At 40.0% G+C, this 10,382-nt stretch overlaps 1 pseudogene; it reads left to right on the top strand.

The window, feature by feature from the left end:
- Positions 1 to 4,635: 4,635 nt before the first annotated feature.
- On the top strand, positions 4,636 to 9,813 carry LOC102877406 (annotated as a pseudogene).
- Positions 9,814 to 10,382: the final 569 nt, after the last annotated feature.

The following is a 10,382-nucleotide window of genomic DNA, read 5'->3' on the forward strand; positions in this document are numbered from 1 at the left end:
GAACTAACTCAGTTACACAAGGATAAATATTGTGTGTATAAAACCATTATTGTAGGATGAATATAAGGATCTAAGAGGGGTGGGAGAGGTTGGAAGTAGAAAGGTAAGGATATGCAGGGGAAGGGGGAACTAATCATGAGGCTGTACAATTTGATGGTTGGGGGTGAGGGAAATTGAAAGATTTTGTTCTCAAAAATATTTTATTTGAATTTTGTAAATACAATAGGAGAAAATTTTTAAAAAATTTTTTTCCTAACTTGTGGTGACGTTTTCCTGAGTATTCTAAGATCATATTACCTTCATATTAAGGAAAAATTTTAATGATTTTTTTTTCATGTATGCTAACTTAAAAGCTCCAGGATTTAACTATCTACCAGAGCATCAAGTAGATCATGAGAAGCCTTCTCTTTGGTGGCTGCTGAATGTTCACTGCCAGCTACATGAAGAAAAGGACAATCTGAAAGCAACAGACATTATGTGTTAGACATTACGTGTACAATGACTAACATTCTGCAACAAGACAAGCATCACAAAGTGAACTGGGGCAAGGGGAGGGAGGAAAAGATGCATGAATGAATGAATAAATGAATGAATGCATGAACCCTCTTTGTAAATTTGGCCAGGTTCAAATTGTCTTCTTCTAGCACTGGTCTGTGCGTTGCTGTAGAGGTAACTCATGGTTGCTGTGATGCTGAACACTGTGACAGTGATGTGCCAATCGTGGTAATGGGCACCCATGGTGGACAGTGTTGGCTGGAGCTTCCCGACTAAATCAAGCCTGGAAGCAGGAATGGCATCCACTTCCGAAATGGCTTGCCTCCGGAAACTCTATGTACGAACAGTGCTCAGCCTGTTCGTTCATAGGGTCGCTATGAGTCTTCTACAACTCGACGGCATCAAACAACAACAAAAAACAAACAAACTTATTCAGCCACAGGCTGTTCACATCCACAGCGACTCCATGGGGCGGGGGGAGAGGGGGATGGAATCATCTATCTCCTCCTGTGCCATTTACAGCCTTGGAAAACCCACTAGAGGATCAGCTATGAGTCCGCTCTGATTCATTGGTGGTAAGAGTTCAGTTGGGAGACAAAGTAGGCACTTGTTTAGACTTTTCTCCCATTGAGAGAGTCTCCATTTTGCCTTTCCAAACACCCTGAGAATAGAGCTTTTATAATAATCTAGTGCATTTCCACAGTACTCTAGTGGACATGTGGTAAGACAATAAATGCTTGCTTTTTCTTCTCTAAATAAAATAACAAGAGTGAAAGCATCCAGCACAATGCCTGCCACAACTCAAAATTAATAAAGGGACTATTTAATGACTGGTTGACATTAAAAGGTCAAAATATGAACACATATCCTATGCTATTAGGAATCTGCTGTGGAGGAAGGAAGCACGACAGCCCTCCTACCTGTGACGAGAATACCTAGACATACAGTTAAGCAAATCCTTAAAAGTCAGTCTAGATGCTTTAGAGTACTTCAATTTTCATAGAAAAATATTTTTGTCTATTTTACATTAGAAAGACATCTTTGAACATCATAAGCAATGTGCTCACCAATACAGCATTTCTTGAGTTTTACATATCCATTCTCCTCTCCATCTATACTATTTGATTCCTGATGCTTCCAGTAACTTATCAACAAGCCCTGCAGAGCAAACATATGTGGTAAAATTTTAAGGGCATTTCAATCTAAATTCATAAGTTCGTCCACCTATCCTAGAACTTAGTAAAATTTGACCAGGAATTAGAGTAAAGTAGTCTACATTGATCCAGGAGGTATCAAAATAAGATGGAAGGAATATACTGAGTCATTGTACCGAAAGGAATTGGCAGATACAGAAGAATTTAATGAAATAGCATTTGAGCAAGAGCCAGTGGTGATGAAGGCAGAAGTTGAAGCTGCTTTGAAGGAAATAGCAAAAAATAAGGCCCCAGGAATAGATGGTATACCAATTGACATATTTCAGCTAACAGATGCTGCCGTGGATGTGCTCACCAAGTTGTGCCAAGAAATCTGGAGAACAACCACTTGGCCAACTGACTGGAAGAGGTCGATATTTGTTCCCATCCCCCAAAAGGGCGACCCAACTGAGTGTGGAAACTACAGAACAATATCATTGATTTCACATGCAAGCAAGATTCTACTGAAGATTATCCAAAAACGACTGGAACAGTACATCAGCAGAGAACTACCAGAAGTCCAGGCTAGGTTTAGAAGGGGTCGTGGTACTAGGGATATTGTAGCTGATGTTAGATGGATCTTAGCTGAAAGCAGAGAATACCAGAAGAATGTCTATCTGTGTTTCATTGATTATGCAAAGGCATTTGACTGCGTGGATCATAACAAACTGAGGCTGACTCTGAGAAGAATGGGAATCCCAGAATATTTAATCGTGCTAATGCGAAACCTATACTTGGACCAAGAGGCAGTCGTCAGAACAGAGCAGGACAGCACTCCATGGTTCAAAATTGGAAAGGGTGTGCATCAGGGATGTGTCCTGTCTCCATACCTTTTCAACATGTATGCAGAGCAGATTATCCGAGAGGCGGGGCTCTATGAGGGGAGGCGTGGCGTTAGGATTGGTGGACGATCTGTCAACAATCTGCGTTATGCAGATGACACAGCCTTGCTCGCTGAAACTGAGGAGGACCTCATGCACTTACTGCAGAGGTCAAGGACTGCAGCCTTCAATATGGACTGAGGCTCAATGTCAAGAAGACAAAAATTCTCACCACTGGATCAATCGGTAGCATCAGGATGGATGGCGAAGAGATTGAGATTGTTCACAGCTTCAGTTTGCTCGGCTCCACGGTCAACACTCTTGGCACCAGTAGCCAGGAAATCAAAAAACGTATTGCGATGGGAAAGTCTGTGGTTAGGGACCTCTCCAAAATACTCAAGAGCAACAGTGTCTCTCTGGAGAGTAAGGTGCGCCTGATACAGGCCATGGTTTTTGCAATCACTTGTTATGCATCAGAGAGTTGGACAATGACTAGGGAGGATAGAAGGAGAATTGAAGCCTTTGAGCTATTGGTGCTGGAGAAGAGTATTGAATGTACCATTGACTGCCACGAAAACAAACAGATTCATGGTGTTGTTGTTGTTATGTGCCGTCGAGTCGCCTGCTACTCATAGCGACCCTATGTACAACAGCCCTAAACTCCGCTCTGTCCTGTGCCAATCGCACTGTCTCTGGCACTCCCATCCCAATTATCCCAATCACTGAATCAATCCACCTCATAGAGGGCCTTCCTCTTCTGCGCCGTCCCTCCACCCTCCCAAGCATGATGTCCCTTACTAGGGACCGGTCTCTCCTCATAACATGTCCAAAGTATGGTAGAGAAGATTAAACCAGGCTGCTCCTTGGAGGCAAGGATTCTGGGGCTTCGTCTGACATACTTTGGACATGTTGTAAGGAGAGACAGGTCTTTAGAGAGGGACATCATGCTGGGTAGAGTGGAGGGATAGCGCAGGAGGTGAATTGATTCAGTGACTGGGGTACTCGGGATGGGTGTGTCAGAGGCAATGAGATTGGCACAGGATAGAGCACAATTTAGGGCTGTTGTACATGGGGTCGCTATGAGTCACAAACGACTCGACGGCACATAACAACAACAACAACAACAACAGTCTATATTGAGAGGCCAGGATTAAAATGCATGTCACTAAAGGAAAGCAAAAATACTTATTTAAATTCATTCTAAAATGTTCTCTTTCCAGGTGCTCTCTTCTCATCTCAACTCATTTTATTCATAACCAACCATATGAAAATGACTCATAAGTTTATATCTAAAGCAGGGGCCTTAGTCTCTTCAGTTATTCAATGGGAGACTTGACTTTTCTTCTCTGGCTTCATGTTCTTCCAATCCCACCCACCCAACACCCCCAACCTGGTTTCCTTCTATGGTTCCCAGACTCAGAGGACCATTCATCCAGTAAAATAGGCCTGGAAACCATAATATCTTTTCCCCTTATTTCCCTATTCAATCAATTTCCAATTCTGTCAAAATTATGCCTGTTCCTCCATATTATCTAGTTGGTTTTAACTATCTTCTGAACAACCTAACCCCAATCATGCCTATTTATCATACTGGAGCCAAAGAGATCTTTTCAAATATGTATCATATCCCTTGACCCACTCATAAAGATTTACTCACACTGTTTTCTTGACTTCACTCTCTCTTCTTCTAGACAACTCCAGCTCTTTCAGGTTTCTGCTCAAATATCAGTTTCTCAAGGAAGTTCCCCTTGACTTTATTGACCAGATCATGTTACTTATCTCCCAGCACCTTGTACCTCTTCTTCACAGTGCTCACCAAATTGCAAGATAACATTTATTTGTGCTTTTTTATTTTATTTTCTTTTTATTTGTGCTTTTGAATTGTCTCTCTTTTACTCTTTACTGTAATCAAGCATCTAGCATCATATACATAATTGTTACTCAAGTAGCATTTATTGGATAAATAAAAACACAAACTGAAAGAATTTGTTCAAATTTGTGTTTGAATTTTGTAAATAAACTAGTAGAAAAATTTAAAAAAAAAACAACAAGCAAACATGCACTGAACTATAAACGTTGGCGAGTGAAGTGAACCTGGTTGTTGAGAAGAGCCTGAGCCTGAGAAGATGTTGCAATCTCGATCCTCAGACACAATTCATTTCATTAGGCAGTATCTGAAAGAGAACATTTTACTTCAGGCATTTGAGCCACCTTTCAAGAGGAAACTATAGTGTCTTTAAATACTGTGGACAGTTTTGAGAGTTTTATGGTTGATAATAATAGTGGCCACCAGGATACTGTTTTTTTCACATGCTACAACAGTCCCTGAAATTGCCAGACAAAACCTTGATTGACCTTATGAACAGGTTGTTCTCAAGTTGATCAAGCTCTGTGAATTGGGTGCCGCCAGGTCACTTGTGAGGCAGACTGATCCTATGATCAGAATCACGATCCTATGTTAAAGCAAATAGTCAGAGTGATATATTCATCTGGAGAACCTCTTATTTCAATACTCATGAGGCATATCCAGATGTAAGCAGAAAAGAGAAGAACACCAATTGCTCAGCTCTTAGCTGGGGAAGTGAATGTGGTCTCGCCATCTCATCTCATGGCATTGCTGGGACAGGTACTGAAACGGCAGCAACACCAGGGATTGCGCCTTCCTGGTATGACCATAGATTTGTTCCAAGGCAAAGCAGCTGTCAAAAAAGTTGGAAATAGAAATACCATTTGACCCAGCAATTCCACTACTGGGAATACAACCTACAGAAATCAGAATTTCCAAATGTATGCACACTAATGTTTATTGCTGCATTATTCACAATAGCAAAGAGATGGAAGCAGTCTAAGTGCTCAGCAACAAATGAATGGATAGAGAAGCTAAGGTATATTCACACAATGGAACATTATGCAGCACTGAAAAACAAGGAAATCATAACATTATATAAAATAGGTAACCCTGGAGGACATTATGCTGAGTGAAATATCTTAGTCACAAAAGGACAAATACTGCATAAAGCTACTGTTATAAAACAGGACTGACATAGGGATTGGGGAGAAAAGATGGATAAAGAACGAACACTGCATTGGAATAGATGACAGAAAGAACGGTTTAAAAGGAGTATATGATTAGGTATTATTTGTATGACAACAGTCCAGAATAAGAGGTGCATAAGAAAGTGGACTGGGGGTGGAGGAAGCTATGCAACAATGAAAGAATTTTTAAAAGAACAAAGTGAACTGGGGGGGGGGTGGATAGGGAGAAAAAATGTACAACAATGAATGAATGGAAATCCAAAACAAACAACAAAAAAAAGAAGAAGAAAAGTTTCTGGGCAAATGAGCAAACATAGTAGGTATGCTCAGAAATCAAATGAGGAGTGTGCTCGATTTTCTCCTGATGGTCGATATCTGGTCACTAGGTCTGTTGACTCTACATCAAAGTGTGGAAAGTTACAACTGGAAAATTAGAAAAGACCTTAAATACCAAGTCCAGGTCAACTGTATCTTCAACGCTAGTCAATGCTGCTATCTTCTGCATGTGGTTTAGCAGAGATACAGAAAGACAACACTGGGGCCCAAGATAGAAAAATCAAGGTGTGGAAAGATTCAGAGTGGACAGCGTTTTGAGGAGATTTGAAAGGGCATCCAGTAAAGATGTCACCCATTTAAGCTTTTCTAAGGACAGCAATCAGATCCTTTGTGCCCCTTTCTACCAGCAAACTAGAATTTATGACTTAAACTCTGGGAAAACCCTGAAGGAATTTCACAGTCATTCCTCCTCTGCTAAGGAAGCAAAATTTACACAAGACAGACTTTATAGTATGAGTGAATCCTGGGATAATACTGTAAAGAGTTGAAACATGAAGATCACAAAAGGTTCAGGGGGACAAGAGCAAGATGCTGATTCCTGGCAGTAGTTTGGACTTATTTTGCCATGAAACACAGCAGTTGCACCCTGTTTTGCAAAAACCTTTAACATTTGGGAAAGATTCTGAGGACAAGAAAATGAAAGCCTTTATAGGGAAGCTGCTAAAAAGGCAAACAATTAAACAGACCAAACTAGAAATTTAAAAAGCCTTTGCAGAAGATGCAATTATGTTTAGATATGGCAGTATTTATGATGTTATGCAAGAAGAAAGTAATCCCAAGTTGCCATTGAGGAAAACACCGAAAGGCCAAGTACATTTACATCTTAATGAAAGCAGCTGAGGTCAGGATAAAGGAGCAAGAAGAAAGAGAGGAGAAGAAAATGTAGAGTGAAAAAAGAAATGGAGAAGGGAGAATCTGATGATAAAGAGGCATGTGGTATCTTCATATAAGAGAAAAACCAGGAGAGAGCTGAAGAGGAAGAAAGAGAAAAGAGAGCTGCGGCACTTGAAGCGTGTTTAGATGTAACTAAGCAAAAAGACCTCAAGGATGGCGAACAGACACATGAAGAAATGCTCAAAATCATCCGCAGTAAGAGAGATGCAAATCAAAACCACAATGAGATAACCATCTCACCCCTGTAGCAGTGGCAAAATTTAGCAAGGCAGCAAGGAATAAATGTGGGAGAGGCTGTGGTGAGACAGGAACTTTTATACATTGTTGGTGGGATTGTAAAATGGCGCAACCACTCTGGAAGGCAGTTTGTCATTTTCTCAGAAATTTGAACATAGAAATTAATTATGAATCAGTTATTTACTGGTTGGTATATACTCTGAGAACATGAGAATTGAGGCATAAACGGAGATTTGTACGCCAATGTTCATAGCAGCATTATTCACCATTGTAAGAACATTAAAACAGCCCAAATGAATATAAGTATTACACAATAGAATGAATTGAGAAATTATGTAACAGTCACATGACAGAATACTATACAGCATACAGGAACAGTTTTTTTCTTTTCTTTTGTTTTATTTTATTTTATTTTATACTGGTTTACATGCAAAGTTCATATATATTGTTTTTCACACCAGAACTTTCCCCTCTCCTTTATCAGTCCCTCCCTCCCCCCAACAAATTATGCAACGCTATATTTAAGGTTCCCCCTCCTTGGGTCCTTGTACATGCTCTACATTGATGGTCCTATATAGTATTTGTCTTTATGAGACTGAGTTAAGGAGCAATGATTTTGTAAATCACTTACCTAACCTGGAAAGAACTGGAGAACATTATGTCAAGTGAACTAAATCAGTCCCATATGGACAAATATTGTATAAGACCATTGTTGTAGAATGTGTATAAGGATCCAAGGGGAGGTAGGTGGGAACAGAGGAGTGAGGATGGGTGAAGGAAAGAAGGGGTGTTAATCTAATCATAGGGTTGCACAACTTAATGGGTGGAGGGAGGGGTGGGTAAAGGAAATGGAAAAGATCCGAGATGAAAAACAATGTACACAAACTGTAAGTAAACCAGTATAAAATAAAAATTTATTTATCAGTGGATTTTATAGGCACTTATTAAATCAAACAGTTGAGGAGGAGGAATTATTCCAAAGCAACTTTTGAGAAACCAGGTCTGGGATAAAGGAAGAGAAGTCAAAAGGTTATTCTGATGAAGTGACTTCAGGACCACATGACAAAGGCAGTCTCCAAACTGCTGTAAAGACAGAAGAAAACTCAGATGTAGGCACTGACTTTGATGCTAATAATAGTGAGGATGAAGAAAACAAAGTGAGCCTTACAAGGAGGAAAAGCACACACTCCTCTGAGAATGAGGCTGAGCATCACAGGAATCAAACCCACTCACAATCATCTAATGAAGAAAGAGGACACAGAGCCAGACAATCACGCTAAAAGTTCCGAGTCAAGAGGATATGAGAAATGGGAAGATCACCATCCTCAAAGACAGTCTCAGAAACAGGAGAAGTATTACACTGACTGTGATCATTGAAAAGAAAGGGATTTCCTTAAACACAGAGAGGTCAGTCATAGAGACTCCCACTGGAAGAAGCAGGAACATGAAGATGAATCAAGGGGAAAGGACCAAAGTGAAAGAAGAATGGAAAAGGGAGAAATATATCCCAAAGGAACAAGAGAGCGATAGACAGCTAAATGATCACAATTGTACTTGACACAGTGAGAAAAAAAAGGAAGAGGAAATGAAAGGAAGAAAAGAAAGATATGAAAACAGTGATAAATACAGAGTGGGGAAAACAAATTTTCAGTCTTCAGAAAGAAATCAAGACCAGAAGGAAAGTAGTCTGAGTCTCAGAAGAAAGGACGGGTTGCTTAATCAGGAAAAAGCCAACCAAATTAAGGAGAACCAAGACTCTCCAGTTCTGAAACTTCACTTGGAGTAAAATCACAAAGGAAAAGCAAAGGAAGGGCAGAGAACAGCAGAGAGTGTGACCAAAATGTTTGCAAAGCGAAACAATGAAGAAACTGTAATGTCAGCTAGAGACAGGTAGTTGGCCGGGCAGATGGCACTGGTTAATGCAAAGATCTACATGGAAAAAGAAGGTGACTGCTGCTGCTCCAACAGAAAGATCTGGAGAAGGATGGAAATGTAGTATTCCTTCCACTGGCTCCGTGAAAGCAAAGAGGAAATGGTAACAGTGGCTTCAGAGGGCGTTTGTAAATGTAAACACTCACTTTCTACTTAGGCTTAAATATAAAATCCGTTTACCTTAAATATTTGACTGAACTTGTATTAAAATGTATGTAATATTTACCTATCAATATGCTACCTTCTTGTTTGTATCCAAGCAGCTGTCACAGTGTACTAAGTCCCTGTAGGTGCTTACTGAAGAAAATTTATTCTACTGCCACCATTGATAATGTTGATTTTGTTTTAGGAGTTGCTCTGTCCATAAATACTGAACTTCAAATTAAAATACAGAGATGTAAACAACAAAAAAGAATGTTCAAATACCTTTAAATCCCTGTGGGGATGGACATCACAGTCAACAGTGCGCTTTTATTTACTAAAAACCCAGCCCACTTTTTTTTTTTTTTAATTTTTTTTCCCCAGCCCACTTTTGATGTGCAATAGCTAAAACACCACAGTCATCATGAACATGCAGGGGCAGATTGTCAGAAGCTTTAGCCCTGGTAAAGGAGAAGGTGATGACTGGATCTGCCGTATGTTCTACCTCCTTCCCACCCCTGTGGCAAGTGGATCCACTTTGTATGCGAGGACTTTGTGCTCTACTGTATCAGCACAGTCACTAGCCAGAAAGAGCTCTGATGGTTCATGAGAAGGATGTGATTGGTAGTGCCTGCCACCCTCATCAGAAGCTAATTGCTACCTACAGAGAATATGGGCTCCAAAGCTCTGAAATCCCTAAGTCAAATTTTCTTCTTAAACTACCTTGAGAGTATGTCCATGTGTGTAGTTTTGTTGTTTGGGTGTTTTTTGGGTTTTTTTATGGCCAACTTTTCCCGGGGGAAAAAAATTGTCTGAGTTAACCATACAGAATCATTTCATGAAAATGCACATTTATGTAGCTGTTACTCTTTTTTTGGGGTTCTTTTTAAAACATTAGTCTATTTCTAAATGGGGCAATCATAAATATTTGCAACAATATTTTACATGGAGAGGAAAATACTGGCATTTCTAGGAAAAAAGTAAACTCATATGATTATTGGAAATGCTGATGAAATTATACCTCTCCCAGTAGAACTTGTAAATAAGGAACTATCTCACACTGAGTAGCTATTTCCTGTTTGATCTTTCTTTAAAAGGTTAATAAACTTTGCTGTTGTTATGTGCCATGGAGTCACCTCAATTTAAAGTGACTCAGCTCTGAACCCTGCCCTATCTTGAGCCAATCTCTGTTTCAAACACACCTACCTACATTACCCTAGTTACTGTGTCACTTCATCTCATCCAGAGTCTTTCTCTCACGCTATCCCTCCACCCTTCTGAGTATGATGGCCTTCTC

Source organism: Elephantulus edwardii, unplaced genomic scaffold (assembly GCF_000299155.1).
Source record: "Elephantulus edwardii isolate Elephantulus edwardi_28Jun2011 unplaced genomic scaffold, EleEdw1.0 scaffold00082, whole genome shotgun sequence".
Taxonomy (NCBI): Eukaryota; Metazoa; Chordata; class Mammalia; order Macroscelidea; family Macroscelididae; genus Elephantulus; species Elephantulus edwardii.